General features: G+C 35.2%; 1 protein-coding gene across 1 annotated transcript in view; it reads left to right on the plus strand.

Annotated features, from left to right (window-relative positions):
• Positions 1-16,966, plus strand: part of LOC123611833 (uncharacterized) — an 853,613-nt gene that overhangs the window by 666,692 nt on the left and 169,955 nt on the right. Inside the window, exon 13 of the mRNA XM_074366584.1 lies at positions 1,473-1,522. The gene's annotated coding sequence lies outside the window, so the exon portion shown is untranslated. The remainder of the gene's footprint in view (positions 1-1,472; positions 1,523-16,966) is intronic.

Here is a 16,966-nt window from a genome sequence, read left to right on the forward strand (position 1 = left end):
TTATTTCTCTGGTCCTTGAAGACAAGCAAAAGATCAAAGATTTGTGTAACTGGAGAATAACTATTCCTGAAAAAAGTCAACTTGGAGAAAAATTAAAATTGAAACTAAATATGGCAGTTTTTTTGAAGTGTAATACAATTTAGATGAGAATATGAACTATAACTTAACATATCAAGTACTTTTTTGGAAATTGTGGTCATTTCACAAGTAAATATTTTTGTGTAATAAGGACTTTTGCTTCCCCAAGAGACCTCATTATGGCCAGGAACCTAAGACTGATAGGATAATGAGGACGTTATATTTATACGTATTTTACATGTATGCATTTTCCGTTACATGAATGCAGCAACACATTTTAAAATATAGACAATAACATAATAATGAAAATAAAATTAAAATTTAAGTAAACTTCAATGAGCATTTATGTGACCACGCAATATTATAAGCATTTTGCACATGAGTGTCAGTTATAACCATTTTGCTAAAAAGTTTGCTTACTTGCCCAAGCTTTCACAGCTAGAAAGTAGTCAGCTGTCATATCCATTTACATGACAGTATGTATAGCTACAATCAATAAATTAATGAATTAAAGAATTTATAATATATCACCTGTGTGCCACACACTTCTATGCCCTGAGATACAGCAAACAGGCAAAACCTCTGCTCTCCAGGGATTTACATCTTATTTAGAGAGGGAAATATTAAACATATAAATATACACAATATTGACAGAGATAAATGTTGTGAAGGAAATCAAAGTAACTTGCAGGGTAGAGGTTTGATGGTCTAAAATGACCTCTGTGAGAAGGTTATGTCTAAATAGAGACCTGAATGCTATGTGGAATGACTAGAGGAGATACATGGGTGAAAGAAGTTCCAGGTAGAGAGAAGAGCAAGTCTACATGCTTTAGGTAAGTGCCTGTTTGGCACAGTCAAGGAATAGCAAAATGACCAAGATATGAGGAAGAGAAGTGGGAGAACTGAGGATGATTCTGAGAGTGAGCTAGGGACCAGGTGGTATGTGACAAGGGAAGAACTTGGTATTTTATTCTGAGGATGTAGGAAAGCAGTCAGAGGGAATGATATGAAGAGAGTGGCTCAATCTGATTTCTATTTTATAAGGATGCTCTGAGTCCTGTGTGGAAGACAGTCAGTACAGCGAGAGTAGGATCAAGGCTGCTTCTGCTTTCTGCAGTGGTCGTTGGGAAAGATGATAGGGATTAAACTTTATGGTAGCAGTGGTGGAAGTAATTCTGAATATATTGACTGATAAGTTGATGGGACTCCTAATTAATGAACTTGAAGTGCTTTTCTTTGTAATAATTGCTGCTGCAAGAATCTGCTGTCTTTTCAGTTTATTTATTTTTTCCTCTAGAACCAGAATACTGCTATCCTTTGACAAGAAGAGACAACTGACTAAATGCCTGTTGAATAAATAAATGACAGAAATGTATCTCTTTCCTATTTTGTAGATATATTTTCACATGCCGTGTTGAATAATTTATCATCACATCATACTCTGGTAAGTTTTGCATGCTTCATAGCTTCAAGGTCTTTTTTTTTTTAAACTGGAATTATCTAAGTAATCCTAAAATGTGGCATGGAGTGTTGGACTTAAAACTAAATCTTGTTTTATGTAGTTCTCTAGTGAATATTATGTCTTCCAAATATCATTGATACTAACCTTTTTTGTTGTATGCTGATTAAACACACTGCAGATAAATTGTTACATCAGTTTTAACTCTCTTTATAAGATCTGGGATAAAGTGCATAGAACTGTAAAAAAATGTATAAAAGGAAAATGGTTTCTAATGCTGCTGTTATTTTTATCCTTTCATGTCTTTGAATGAGAAATATTAATAACTTCATGTTCAATATATATGTAGGAAATGAATGAAAAGAATGAAAATACATTTTCATCTGAGACTGTTAAATTGGCTTTGAAAACTGTACTGAATATACAGCTTTTCTGGCACCTCTCCTCTTCCTTGTTTTTCTTTGAATCATAGAAGCCATAAGGTGTAAAGGTGTAGAATTGTTGTTGAATATGGTTTCTGCCATATGGAGAAAGCCGGCCTGCAGTAAAGGGAAAAGTAGAGCAGACACACGTGTAGACTCTGAGGCAAAAGACACAGATGAGCCGTCGTAGCACTCAAGCCCTGACAGTGCTGACCTAGGGTTCTGTGCGACACCATGAGTATCTTACGAAGCCCCTGCTCAGTGTGAGCTAAATTTGTAACTTAAATAATACAACTGTTTAAAAGACAAGTTCAAAAATACTTGGAATAAATGTATGACTCCACATTGTGAATTCTTTAGTAAGAACATTTAAAACATAAGGCTCTACAGTCTTGTTTAAAAGGAACCCTCCTGCACTGTTGGTAGGAATGTAATTTGGTACAGCCACAATGGAAACAGTATGGAGATTCCTTAAAACACTAGACTTACCATATGATCCAGCAATCACACTCCTGGGCATATATCCAGAGGAAACTCCAATTCAAAAAAAGATACATGCACCTCAATGTTCATAGCAGCACTACTTACAATAGCCAAGACATGAAAACAACCTAAATGTACAGTGACATATGACTGGATAAAGAAGTTGTGGTATATATATATATGTAATGGAATACTACTCAGCCATATAAAAGATAGAAAATTTTGCCATTTGTAGTAACATGGATGGATCTAGATATTATCATACTAAATGACATAAGTCAGACAAAGACAAATATCATACCACTTTTATGTGGAATCTAAAAAATGATACAAATGAACTTATTTACAAAACAGAATCAGATTCACAGATGAAGAAAACAGACTTATGGTTACCAAGGGGGAAAGTTGTGGGGGGGTGTGGTGGAGGGATAAATTAGGAGTCTGGGATTCACAGATACAAACTACTATATATAAAATTGATAAATAATAAGGTCCTACTATATAGCATAGGAAACTATAGTCAATATCTTGTAATAACCTTTAATGAAAAAGAGCATGATAAATAATACATTTATACATATATATATAAAACCGAATATAACTGAATCACCTTGCTGTACACCAGAAACTAACACAATGTTGTAAATCAACTATATTTCAATAAAAATAGAAAAGGAATTTATACATTTTATATATTATTAATTTATAGATTATGTATAATCTTTATGTATTTACTGATTCCAGCTATCTCAAAACACTACAAATAAGTGAGTAATGCCGTCAGGATGTCATTCAGTCTCATGGCTTTACAACTACTACTTATATGTGGTGATTTCCAAATTTATGTCTATAGGTCTGTCCTTTCCATATAGCTCATTCTCATATACCCAGTATCTCCACTTAAATATCTTAATAAATTTTGAAACTCAGTATCTCCTTTTCTCATTTAGCATATACAGTTCATCTTCAACACCTGTTGGCTTGACCATCATAATCTGCCCATGATCTGACCACTCCTCACCACCACCACTGCGATTTTCCTGCTACAACTAATTTTTGCCAAAATATTTCACTACCTTCTAAATCTGTCTTCCTACTTCTGCTATTGTCCTTTTCAGGGAAGAATGGTTATGTTAAGACAAAAGTGAGATAATCTCAATCTACAGTTAAAAATTTTTTCTAAACAAAGAACAGTATTACTTTAAAAAAAAATGAATGAATGAATAACAGCATTTGGAAAGTATACATGATATTCAAGGACTCATAAAAAATTCTTGTTGGACTACAGAATAATAGGGCTTGGGTAGAAAACTGAACTATTAATATAGGAGAAGGAACGTCAGATTGTAGCCTACCACGTACCAGGCCCCATTCCAGCTCTTCAGAATGAATACCCGGCCATTTGCTGTCTTTATAATTTCTTGGCTAGAAACAAGGAGTGACATTGCTCAGTATATCAAATTTCTCCTTCCTGAGACCAGTAAGTTTTAGGAACATCATTTCTGAGTCTCACTCTGAAATTGTCAACCTTCACATCACATGTCTTTGGCAATCCTCCACCTTCTGACTATTCTGGAACAACCAGGTCCCTATCTAGGATACTAATCAGTAAACTCTGAGGAAACAGAAAACAAAGCAAAACAAAACCTATCCAAGACAACTTTCTTGTTAATATCAGCCCATTTGGAGGGTTCTGGACTTGCTTCTGGCTTCCTCTGCCTTTTTAAAATATAAAATGTGTGCAATGACCCTGACTCTATAACACATCTGCCGCCACTGCTCTGCATGTAAAATGTGATATCTCAGCTTTATTTCTATGAATGGGGTCCCTCATGGCACTTCCAGCACCTGAGATAGACTGTAATGAATATGCAAAATCTGTACTTGAACTTCAGACTAATCGTAATTTTTGGTAACATATTAGAACAGTGAGGGTGGCTAGCTTAAACAGAACATAATTTGTTGGAAAGATTTGAGAAGTATCGTAGATTGGCAACAAAATTGGGTTTGGAAAGAGGAACATTAATATAAAAAAATGTGAAAAGTCAGGTTTGGGATAAGAAAGGTGGGAAGCAGTTTGTACTTTTCTTAGTGCAGGGGCCTCACAGACTCCCTAAACATTTTATTTAACTCATTTTCAGGTGACTCTAGGTGATTATTTCATTAGCTGTTTCCCCTCTGCTGCTAGATTCCAGTTCCTGGATACCAGTAAGATTTTCTGCCTTCTGACATATACAGACCAGTTTTACCAAATCATATTCCACATATTTCCTGAGGAAATTTTGCCCTCTGTCCAGCTTTGGTGCTTGGTTCAGTCTATGGGTACTAACCTACTTACTCATGCAGAAGATATTTGTTGGGAGAATTTTTTGCATAACTTCCTAAGTTAGCAAGAGAGCTTGAGAACTATTTTGAAAATGGTCAAAAACCAGTGAAAGTTAGGCCCCCAAATCCCTCAAACCCCCCACCCCCCAAAAAACCCTCATCAATGTGGCTGCAGCACCACCATGGACAGAGGCCATCCCTATAGTGACCGTGTGTGGAATGAACTTGCCACGGTTCACAGCTATATGTTGCTATTGCTGTGACAGATTCAAACTTCTCTTCCATTCCTCCTTTTGACATTTTTTTTCAAGAATCGCATTTCTAGGTGGTTACAACTAACTGGCTAAACCTGAGTTATTTGCCTTCATCTTGGTTTGGAGGATGTAGGGAGAGAAAAAATATCTCTTAGGTTGTCATGGTGGGTAAATGCACTGCCTCTTCCAGAGACTCACATTATGAAGAATTGCCTCTAAAATAGGAAGAGGTTTTCATAATAAGAAGTCCAAAAGGCCAAATGTCCACAGAAAAGTTGGTAGTGGGTCTTCCCTATTTTTCCTTACATTCCTGTTGGATAGCTGTCAAGTGACCCTTTTCCACCATTGGTCCCTCCTAGATCTTAGAATTTGCTATCGTGGTATCCACAAGAAGTCTATCCTCTTTCCCTACTGGGAGCAAATGTTGATGATATAGACTTCTAAGGAGGTAAAGGGAAGCTGTTGGGAATCTGTGAGAGCAGGGTGATTATGCCATCAGGGTGACCAAGGGGATATAATCCCACAGGAAAGATGGATGGAGGGCCAACCAGAGAAAGCTGTGACTCTGTTTTAGGATTTTCTTGTCAAAGAGACGGTAAGAGGTAAGAAAGGATTTGAGTAAGTTTATGAAGGTAATAAAATAAAACTGAAGTGACTTTACCGAAGTTCATTACACAAAAGATGATGTTTAATGACAGGAGTCAGCTAGAGAGAAGAAAGAGTTAAACTCTACGCAGTTTTTAACATTGGGTGACTAGAAGAATGGTGGTGCTGTGGGCAGAAATAGGGAAGTCAGGAAGAGAAGTTTATTGTAGCAGAAGGGATAAATTATAGACACGATTTGGACTATTTTCAGTTTGGTGGGCAGGTTTAAAAAAAACAAGTTTAGTATATTGGCGATGCAGAACTGCTGTGTGCAGTCCTTCATAATTTCAGTTTGTTTGCTGGTTTGATTTATTACGATAGGTGATTTCAGGCTCTCAAAGGAACAGGAGATGAGATGGTGAATGGCACTAAGCATCTGAGTTAATGATCATAAACCAGCAATGGATTGCTTACCACTCTGATATATAATCTAGACAACAGCTTTTTTGAAGTTTTAAAACCACTTGCTGAATAGTGAATAGGAAAAACAAAAACATAAAAGCATATGATTTATGAAGCTTATTAAACAACTCTAAATCCTCTGGAAAATTCTACACCTTATTATTAAGATGAAAAAAGTGCTGAAAAGAACAAACTCATATAAATGAGCAATGTTCTAATAAGAAAACAGTATACTATAAATTTTTATTTTTTAATAAAAACTTAAAAGTTAAGGTAATTGATTTAATTGTGCTTATAGGAAGTGACTTTAAAGGAAACGTTTTTGGTAATTTTCAAAATAAGCAATTGAATTATGGCAATTGGTATATAATTTTGCAATAGCAGGAAAATTCCACAGTTCACATAAATTGGTTGCGCTTTAAAGGAACATTACTTCAATAATCTTTACAAACCTATCAAAAATCCATAAATTACCTTGAATTTTTTTTTCTTTAGATCACTTTCTTAGAGCAAAACTGCTAACAGTACAGGCCCACTAACAGAAACAATTGCTCTAACAGAAAATGTTTCCAATATTGAGGTACTTCCATTTGCATTCATTAAAAGCGTGGTAAATACTTCTTTAGGGAGTTCATAACAATTGTTTTTGATGTGATTTGATTAATAATTTATAAAACAAAAATCTTGAGAACAAGGTCATCTAACTAATGCTCCTGTGATGTTGTATTAGGACAACTATCCAAATTGATGCAGCATTAAACAAAGTTCCATCTTATTTAATTTGATTTTTTGGTCTTAGACTTCAACATATTCAAATATTTCCTTTTTCTAGTGTTATGACCAGTAATTTGAAAGACAGAGTCAAAGTATTCTCTTCTATTCATCTGTGTGTTGGATTCTACTTAATATTTCATGCAGACTTAAGATGTTTGTTAAAGGAATAATTATAATATAATTCCAACAAACATCTTCTAGCAAAGTTTTTGATTAAAGTTGTGTTTAATTAAACCCTACATTAGGAAATAACTTTCCAGGTTTTAGATCTCTAGCTATAAAAATTCTTATTAACTTCACACCAAATTTTTAAGAACTATCATTAGCCAAATTTTTATATAAGAGAGTACATTTCAAAGTGGATGAGTAGTCTATATGATGGAGAAGCAAATTTAGATTCTATGACTGTAAATCACAAAACATGTTGTTTTCACCATTAAACTACTGAGTAATACCATATTTCTTAAGTTATTTCCTGTTTATCAGCTTAAAAAGGAGCAGTGGGTACTATAGAAGAATGTGATTGGTCCAATACATTTGTTTATTTAACAGTGACTAATCCTTCAGTACATACCATATTCCAGTTTGTTTTTTTTTTCTAGTCAGTGATGACACAGCCCTAAAATTAAATCAAAATTCTTGCCCTGGTAGAGCTTATATTTTACCAAAAAATATGTAAAGAACAAATATGTGGATTATGTAATCTTATGTGATAGGTGCCTTGAGCAAAAAATACAAAATGATAATAAGATAGAAAATAATTTGTGAGAAAAAGGAAAATGTGTTGTGGGAGAAGGGAGTGTGTGTGGCCCTGTTACCTTAGAGAGCATCCGCCACCTGAAGACAGAGCAGCAGGACCCATGTGGTTGTCTGCAGGGGAGTTTTTCCAAAAACAGATTTCACAAATAGTGAAATTTATGTATTTCAATTTTTTTTTCAAATGTGGAAATTTAGAAACCTAGATTAAATGAACACAAACACAGATAAATTAGCAAATAGATAAATTTGCAAACCCTCGAACTGACACATTACAGAAGAAACATATAAGACCAATAAATGTATGAAAATAGGCTCAGACTCAATAAACAGAGAAGTAGAAATTAAATCTCCAATGAGTTTTTAACCTACAAGCTTATAAAAAAAGTCCTGATAATTCTAAGTCCTAGGAATAATGTAACACAACAGTGTAATTTACACACTACTAGGAGAGTAGTTTGGTACAGCTACTTTTGAAAACAGTATCATTTTTGATAGTCAAGATGAACAAATACAAATGCACCCTGTGGAAATTAACACACAGGCTCAAGAAGAGATGTTTAAGAATAACCTTAGTGGCATTGCACGAGATAGAAAAATTTAGAAATAATCCAAATTTCTACTGAGAGGTAAGCAGCTAAGTAACTTACAAGTTATTCATACAATGGAACACTGTGCAGAAGTTGAAGTGATAAATTCTTCCTAAAATTTGGAGCTTATCTCTGAGGAGGAGATGGAATACAGGAGAGGGCTTCAAGGATACTGCTAATATTTCATACTTTTATCTATCATATATACATGCAGGTGTTTGGGGGTCATTTTTTTTAAATTAAGATAAAATTGACATATAACATTAGTTTCAGGTATACAATATAGTGATTCAATATCTGTATTGCAAAATTATCACCACAATAAATCCAGTAAACATCCATCACCAGCATAGTTATAAAATTTTGTAAACTATAGTAACCGCATGGTACATTACATCCCCCTGACTTATTTATTTTATGATTAGAAACTGGTACCTTTGACTGCTTTCACCTGTTTGTCCCATCACAAACACCCCGCCTCTGGCAAACACCAGTCTCTTCTATGTACTTACGTGCTTGCTGTTTGTTAGTTTGTTATTAGATTTCACATACAAGTGAGATCATACAGTATTTGTCTTTCTCTGTTTCACTGTTTCATTTAGTGCAATGCCTTCTAGGTTCATGCATGTTGTCACAAATAGTAAGATTTCATTCTTTCATGGTTGAGTAATATTCCAGTAAGTATGTGTGTGTGTGTGTGTGAGACTTTTTCTTTATTCATTCACCAATTAATGGGTGCTTAGGTTGCCTTCAGTCTTGACTATTACAAATAATTCTTCAGTATATACGAGAATGCAGATATCTTTTTGAAATAGCGTTTTCATTTTTTTTTGGAAAAATATCCAGAAGTGGAATTGCTGGATCATATGGTGGTTGTATTTTTAAATTTTTGAAGATCCTCCATACAGTTTTCCTTAGTGGCTACACCAATTTACATTCCCATCAAGAGTGCACAAGGGTGCCCCTTTCTCCACATTGTCCCCAACACTTGTTATTGTCTTTTTGAAAATAGCCATTCTGATAGATGTGAGGTGATATTGCAGTTTTTTTTAAGATTTTTTTAAACTTTTTTTTTATTGAGTTATAGTCATTTTACAATGTTGTGTCAAATTCCAGTGTAGAGCACAACTTTTCAGTTATACATGGATGGTGATACTGCATTTTGATTTGCATTTCCCTGATGATTAGTGTTGTTGAGCTCCTTTCATGTACCTGTTAGTCATCTGTATGTCTTCTTTAAAAGAAATGTCTGTTCAGATCCTCTTCCCAGTTTTTAGTTGGATTGTTTGTTTTTTACTATTGAGTTATATAGATTTTTATATATTTTGAATATTATCATATACATGATTTACAAATACTTTCTCCCTTTCAGTAAGTTGCCGTTTTGTTATTTTGTTGATGGTTTCCTTTGCTGTGCAGAAGCTATTTACTTGATGCAATCCCACTTGTTTATTTTTGCTTTTATCTTTGCTTTTGGTATCAAAGCCAAGAAATCACCAAGATCTATGTCAAAGAGCTTACTGTCTGTTTTGTTCTATGATTTTTTTGCTTTCAAGTCTTATGTTCAAGTCTTTAATCCATTTTGAGTTTATTTTTATGTATTATCTAAGATATTGGTCCCACTTTATTCTTTTGCATGTGACCAGTTTTCCCAATGTCAGTTATAGAGGAGACTGTCCTTTCCCCACTGTGTATTCTTGGATCCTTTGTTGTAAATTGACCATATATGTGTTGGTTTATTTCTGGGCTCTCTATTCTGTTCCATTGATCTATGTGTCTGATTTTATGCTGATGCTATATTGTTTTGATTACTATAGCTTTGAAATCAGGAAGTGTGTTGCCTGCAGCTTTGTTCTTTTGTCTCAAGATTGCTTTGGCTATTCAGGGTTTTTTGTGTTTCCATAAAAATTTCAAGATTGATCCATTTCTATTAAAAAAAAACGCCATTGGAATTTTGATAGAATTTAATTTGTAGATTGCTTTGGATAGTTTGGTTGTTTTAACTTAATGTTTTAACATAACATATAAATATGTTAACGTATTTCTTTCAGTCCATTACAAAAATGGATTATCTTTCTATTTTTTGTTTTTTTTAAATTTCTGTCATCAATGTCTTAGTTTTCAGTGTACAGATCTTTCAGCTTCTTGGTTAAATTTATTCCTGGTATTTTATTTTTTTGATACAGTTGTAAATTGGATTTTCTTAACTTCTCTTTCTGATAGTTGATTATTAGTGTACAGAAATCCAACAGATTTTTGTATAATGATTTTGTGTGCTACAACTTTAATGAATTCACTTATTCTAAGGGTTTTTGGTGGAGTCTTTAGGTTTTTCTATATATAGTATCATGCCATCTGCAACTAGTGACAGGTTTACTTCTTCCTTTTTTATTTGAAAGGTTTTTTATCTTTCTTGCCTTGTTGCCCTGCCTAGGACTTGCAATAACTATGTTGAATAAAGTGGTAAGAGTGGGCATTCTTGTCTCATTCATCATTCTAGAAGAAAAACTTTCAGCTTTTCACCATTAATTAAGTATAATGTTAGCTATGGGCTTGTCATATATAGTCTTCATTATGTTGAGATACATTCCTTCTATACCTACTTTGTTGAGAGTTTTTTTTTTTATCATAAATGGATGCTGAATTTTGTCAAATACTTTTTCTGCATCTATTAATATGGTTATATGATCTTGACCCTTCATTTTGCTAACATGGTATAGCGTATTGATTAATTTGCAGGTGTTGAATCATCCTTGCATCGCTGAAATAAATCTTAGTAGATCATGGTGTGATTATTCTAATCTAATGTTGAATTTAGTTTGCTGATTTTTTGAGCATTTTTGATTCTGTGATCATCAGGGATATGGGCCTGTAATTTTCTTGTGGCTTCCTTGTCTGATTTTGTAATTAGGGTAATGATGGCCTTGTGAAATGATTTTTGAAGTGTTTCCTCCTCTTGTATTTATGGAAGAGTTTGAGGGTTATTATTTATTTCAGTGTTTGACAGAATTTGCCAGTCAAGCCATCTGATCCTTGACTTTGTTGGGAAGGTTTTGATTACTGATTCAATCTCCTTACTAGTAATTGGTCTGTTCAGATTTTCTTTCTTTATGACTTAGTCTTGGAAATTTGTATGTTTCTAAGAACATACCCAAAGATAGTCTGTTACTAATTATATTAAGGAACTGAAAATTATGATATTTTGTAAAACATTACATAGGTAAAATATTAATATTAAAACTTAAAGACTTGAAAAAAATGATTAAAATATGATTTAACTGGCTAGACTCTAAAACAGAAATTTTAACTAAACTGACCAAATAACTTGACAATAAGAAAAAAGTAAAAATTTAGTACTTCACTTCAAAAATGTAAATGAAAATGCAAACCATAACAAAATACATAACAGTGTTAAAGATGTTAGAATTAAGTTTTTGACTCTCCACCAACAAAAAAAATTACAATTAGCTGAAGGTTTAGATAATGCTTAGCATTTTTTAGCAATAAAGTATTTTAAATTAAGATGTGTATAAAGATATAATTGTGTACTTAATAGACTATAGTGTAAATATAACTTTTGTATGTACTGGGAAACCAGAAGATTTATGTGACTTACTTTTTTATGATACTTACTTTATGGTTGTTTTCTGGACCTGAACCTGCAATATCTCTGAAGTATGCCTGTGTAGCTACCCCAGCTTTCTTTTGGCTTTTATTTGCATGGAATAGCTATTCCCATCCTTTCACTTCCAGTCTGTGTCCTTATATCCAAAGTGGAAGTGTTTTTGTAGGCAGCATATAGATGGGTCTTTCTTTTTATCCATTCAACCATTCTTTATTTTGATGGGAAAATTTAGTCCATTTACATTTAAAGTGAATATTGATAGCATGTACTTATTGTCATTGTGTTCATTGTTTTTTTGGCTACTGTGTAATTTCTCTGCTCTTTTCTTTTTCTCTTGACCTCTTTGTGATCTGATAATTTTCTTCAGTGATATACTTTAGATTCCTTTTGCTTTAGAATCCTTTCTCTTTAGTTTTTGTGTATCTACTGTAGGTTTTGCTCTGTGGTTACCATGAGGCTTATAGAAAACAACTTACATTTATATAAATGTCTGTTTCAAGTTGATGACAACTTAAGTCTGAATGCATTTTAAAGCTCTCTATTTTTACCCCTCACCCTTGTTGTATAGTTTTGATGTCACAATTTACACCTTTTGATCTTGTATATTCCCTAACAAATTACTGTCGTTGTAGTTATTTTTTACTACTTTTGTCTTTTAACCTTCACATAACCTTTGTAAGTAATTAGCCCACCAACATTAGATTACTCTGAATTTTACTATATATTTACCTTTTCCGGTGAGATTTATACTTTTACATGGTTTCCTGTTACTAATTTGTTCCTTAAACAAATCCCTTTAATGTTTCTTGTAAGTCTGATCTGGTGGTGATCAACTCCTTTACTGGTTACTTGTCTGAAAATCTTTTTGTCTCTCCTTCAGTCTGAATGACAACTTTGCTAGATAAAGTATTCTTGGTTGGAAGTTCTTTAGGACTTTGCAGGTCAAAAGAGAGTGGCACAATATATTCAAAGTTTCTGCTGAAAAATATTCTGATTATATTATTGGGATTCCCTTGGAGCTAACAAGTTGTTTTTCTCCTGATACTTTTAAGGTTCTTTCCTTGTGTTTACCTTTTTACGCTTTAATTACAATGCATCTTGATGTTGGTCTCTTTGGGTTTCTCTTATTTGGAACTTTCCGGGATTCCTGGATGTGGATGTTTGTTTCCTTCTTCAGGTTAGGGAAATTTTCAGCCATTATTTCCTCAAAAAAGTTTTCTGCCCCTTTTTCTCTTCTCCTTTGGAACTCCTATAATGCAAATGTTGGTCTGCTTGAAGTTGTCCCATAATTACCTTAAGCCACCTTCACTTTTTTTTTTCCCCCTGTTCTGATTGGGTGAGTTCTGCCCTATCTTCAAGTTCACTGGTCCTTACTTTTTACTGCTATTTCATGTCATCTTCTGTTGAAACCCCTCTAATGTATTTTTCAGTTAAGTTATTCTTCAGCTCTGTGACTTCTCTTTAAAACTTTGTTATATTTTCTATCTTTTGTTGAAGATCTTAATTTGGTCATCCATGCTTTTCCTGAGCTCAATGAGTGTTTTATGACTGTTATTTTGAACTCTTTATCATGTAAATCCCTTATCTCCATTTCATAAATGTCTTTTTATGAGGTTTTTATCTTTTTTCTTTTGTTTGGAACATATTCCTCTGTTCATTTTTCTTGAGTCTCTATGTTGGTTTCTATGCATTAGATAAAGGATCCACCTCTCCTAGTCTTGAAGAAGTGGCCTCATGTAGGAGGTAAAATTTATTGTTCAACCTTGCCCTCGTTCTTGGTTGTCTTTCAAACTTTGTGATTTCCCATGCAGCCTATCTTATTTTCAGTCATTCCCAGTGATTGAGGTTGTTCTAAGACCTCCCAGTGTTCCAAAGGGAAGGATCTTAGTCCTCACCTAGATTCAGGCTGATTGGATGCCAGACCCTCAGGCAGGAACTTTTAAAGTATACAAATATATAGTCCTGTGGGACCACAAGAATAAGTTCCACTGGCTTCCAGTGCCAGGTGATCTAGAAGTGTCCCCTGGGTGGCAGCCATGAAAATTGGGGTGCCAGACAAATGTACAGGCCTCTTTCTGTGGACACCAGAGATCTGGAGTGAGGCAGAGCCAGAGTGCAAAGATGGCATCGCCTGGCCTCTGTCCCTGCAGTGCACCTAAATAAGCCCCTAGATGTGTACCACGCCAGAAGCCTGCCCCTGAGGCTGAAATTCCAGGACAAGCAAATCAGCCTCTTTAAGAGAAAGACTGGATATGTGTTTCAGTCTGCTGTCTGTGCTGTGCCGTGGGAATGGTTTCTGGCCAAGAACTGTCTGTTAAAATCCCTCGAGACCTAAGGAACTCAAGCCCTGCTGGCCATCGGGCCAGGTAATCAAGGGGTGTCCCTCCCCTGAGTGGTAGCCACAAAAATCGAGGCACCAGAAATAAAAACCAAGAAATCAGGTGTGGGAACAAGCTTCCCTCTGGGAGATACGAGTGTTCTGGAGCTCAGCAGACAAAGAGCACAAAGATAGCACCCTCCAAGGTCTCTGGACAGGATTAGAGCTGGCCCTTAGATGTGTGTTTAACTAGAAGCCTGCCCCTCAGGCCACAGCTACAAAGATGATAAGCCTCTTCCACAGAAAGCCTGGGTGCCTCAGTTTGATGCCTGTCTGCTGTGCCCTGTGGGTGGCAGCTGGTTAACGACTCTTTGTCCTTTGTTTACAGTCTTGTGGGACACACAAGTATAAGCCCTGCTGGCCACCAGTGCCAGGCAACTAAGATGTCCCTTGGGTGGCAGCTGTAAAAATCAAGGTGCCAGACAAGGCTATTAGTTCCTCTCTGGGAGATACCAGTGAGCTGGAGGGAGGCAGAAGGAGAACACAAAGATGACATCCGCTGATCTCTGTCCCCAGAGAGTATTTCGGTAGGTTTTTAGATGTGTGTTAAATTACATGCCCGTTCCTCAGGCCAGTGCTTTGAGATAAGCAAGTCAGCCTCTTTTATAGAAAGTCTGAGTGCTTTGTAGTTGGCTGCTTCTGCTTCGGTCCCGGGGGTGGGTGAGTCCACATGTGCAAGCCCTTTAAGAACTATTTCTCAGTTTTCTATAGCTTTGTGGGGCTTGTGGGCATGAGCCATACTGACTTTCAAAACTAGATGTTTTGGGGGCTTGTTTCCTAGGTGCAGGTCTTAAAAATTGAGGCACATGATGTGGAGTTCAAACCCTTTGCTCCTCAGGGAGAAGCTTGGAGTTTTGAATTCCCTCCTGCTTGTGGGTGGCAGCACCGGGGTTGGGGTAGGTGGCAAGATTGCATCTCTGCCTCTTCTACTTACTGTGGGTTTTTTTCTCATTCATTTGATGTATAACAGTCACTCAGCTAGCTTTTGACATTTTCCCCAAGGAAACATTTCCATTTGTAGCTCTACATTTGGTATGCCAGTGAGAGAATGTGAGTTCAGGATCTTCCTATGTTGCCATCTTGGACTGGAACCCATGCAGGTGTTCTTTTATTTTTATTATGTATATATTATTCACATTATTTCTTTACACATATTCTTTTGGTTTTTAAGCAATTTATATTAAACACAATTGTTAAGAACAAGAATTAGAGTTAATTAGTGGGAATACGTATATCCAGCCCTTTCAGACAGTTTTATTGTAAAAGCAGAAGAGATAGAGGTGGGAGATGGAGGGGGATCATGTGGCCAAGAACAGGCTTTAGTGTGTTCATTTATATTGAGCATTTTATTTCTGTCAACATTTTTGAATTGTTTACTTTGCTTTTTAAATTAATGGAATTGATCTAGTAGAGAAGAAAAATCGAAGCACCATGAAGAGATGCCAATTACTTGAGCAAAGTCCTTGAGTGAAAGAGATGGGAAGGTATCCAGTCCCACCCCTATTAAGGTGCCTACCTTGTGCTCCAGCCACACTGAATATTGGCAGATTTACAGAATTACTGTGTGTTTCACAGCACCATGGCTACATACTGTTTACTTTATATATATTTTTTTATTTTAGTGTATAGTAAGTTTACAATATTGTGTCAGTTTCCGGTGTACAGCATAATGTTTCAGTCGTGTGTGTGTGTGTGTATATATATATATATATATATACACATACACACACATATTTGTTTTCATATTCTTTTTTATTGTAGGTTACTACAAGATATTGAATATACTTCCCTGTGCTATACAGAAGAAACTTGTTGTTTATCTATTTTATGTATAGTAGTTAGTATCTGCTTTAATTCTCCTTCCCCACCCTCCACTTGTGAAGGTGTTCTCATCCTTCAAGAATTCAGCTCAAAAGTCACTTTATGAATCAACCTTTCCTTACCAGCCTAGATGGAATTAGTCATCCCTTCACCAAGATCCACAGTATTTCTACATATATCTATTGAAATCATGTATATCGTTTTGTATTCTAACTTCCTCACTAGTCTGTCTTACTCATCTGTGTATATTTCTACTGTCTTATGCTAAGCCTGATGTATCATAATTCATCATAAAATGTTTAAATGAGTAAAAAAAATAGAGATTTCACAGTCACTATAAGTACTGGATTATACAGAACATTTTGAGGGCAAAATTAGTTTCCCCATCTCCTCACATCCCAAAGTATGTGAAAGTCTGCAGTTTAAAGAAGGTGAAGTAAGGATATGTTAACCCACTTTCCTCCAAAAATCTGTAATCACCTATAAAGAATGAAAAACTGAGAGGATATAAGTCCTCCATATTCAATAAAAATAAAACTCCTCCAGAAAAAAAAATGTATATTTGATGCTACTATAAAATCTGGTTCATAATTGTACATAGTTTCTATTACTTAAAGCAGAAAACATATTTCCCTAAAGGGTAGGCTCATGGTTCTGAAGATTCCTCAAGTAGAACCATATTTCAAATTCATGGCTGGGTCATAGGATTAAAGGACAGAGTGTGTGTGGAGACCTAGGTCCATCACATAGATTAGCAGGGAAGGTGATGCTAAAGGGGAAGCCATGCTGACATGCCATCTCAACTAGCTCCCTAGCCAACAGGACTTTAATTAGGACATATACTCCAAGTTCTAAGAAAATGATTAGTTTTATTAGATAGTAACAGACCGTAAACTCAATAAAATGCAAAGCTGCTTCAGGTTACTTTCCTGACCCTATTTACATTATTCCTTAA

Source organism: Camelus bactrianus, chromosome 6 (genome assembly GCF_048773025.1).
Source record: "Camelus bactrianus isolate YW-2024 breed Bactrian camel chromosome 6, ASM4877302v1, whole genome shotgun sequence".
NCBI classification, from domain to species: domain Eukaryota; kingdom Metazoa; phylum Chordata; class Mammalia; order Artiodactyla; family Camelidae; genus Camelus; species Camelus bactrianus.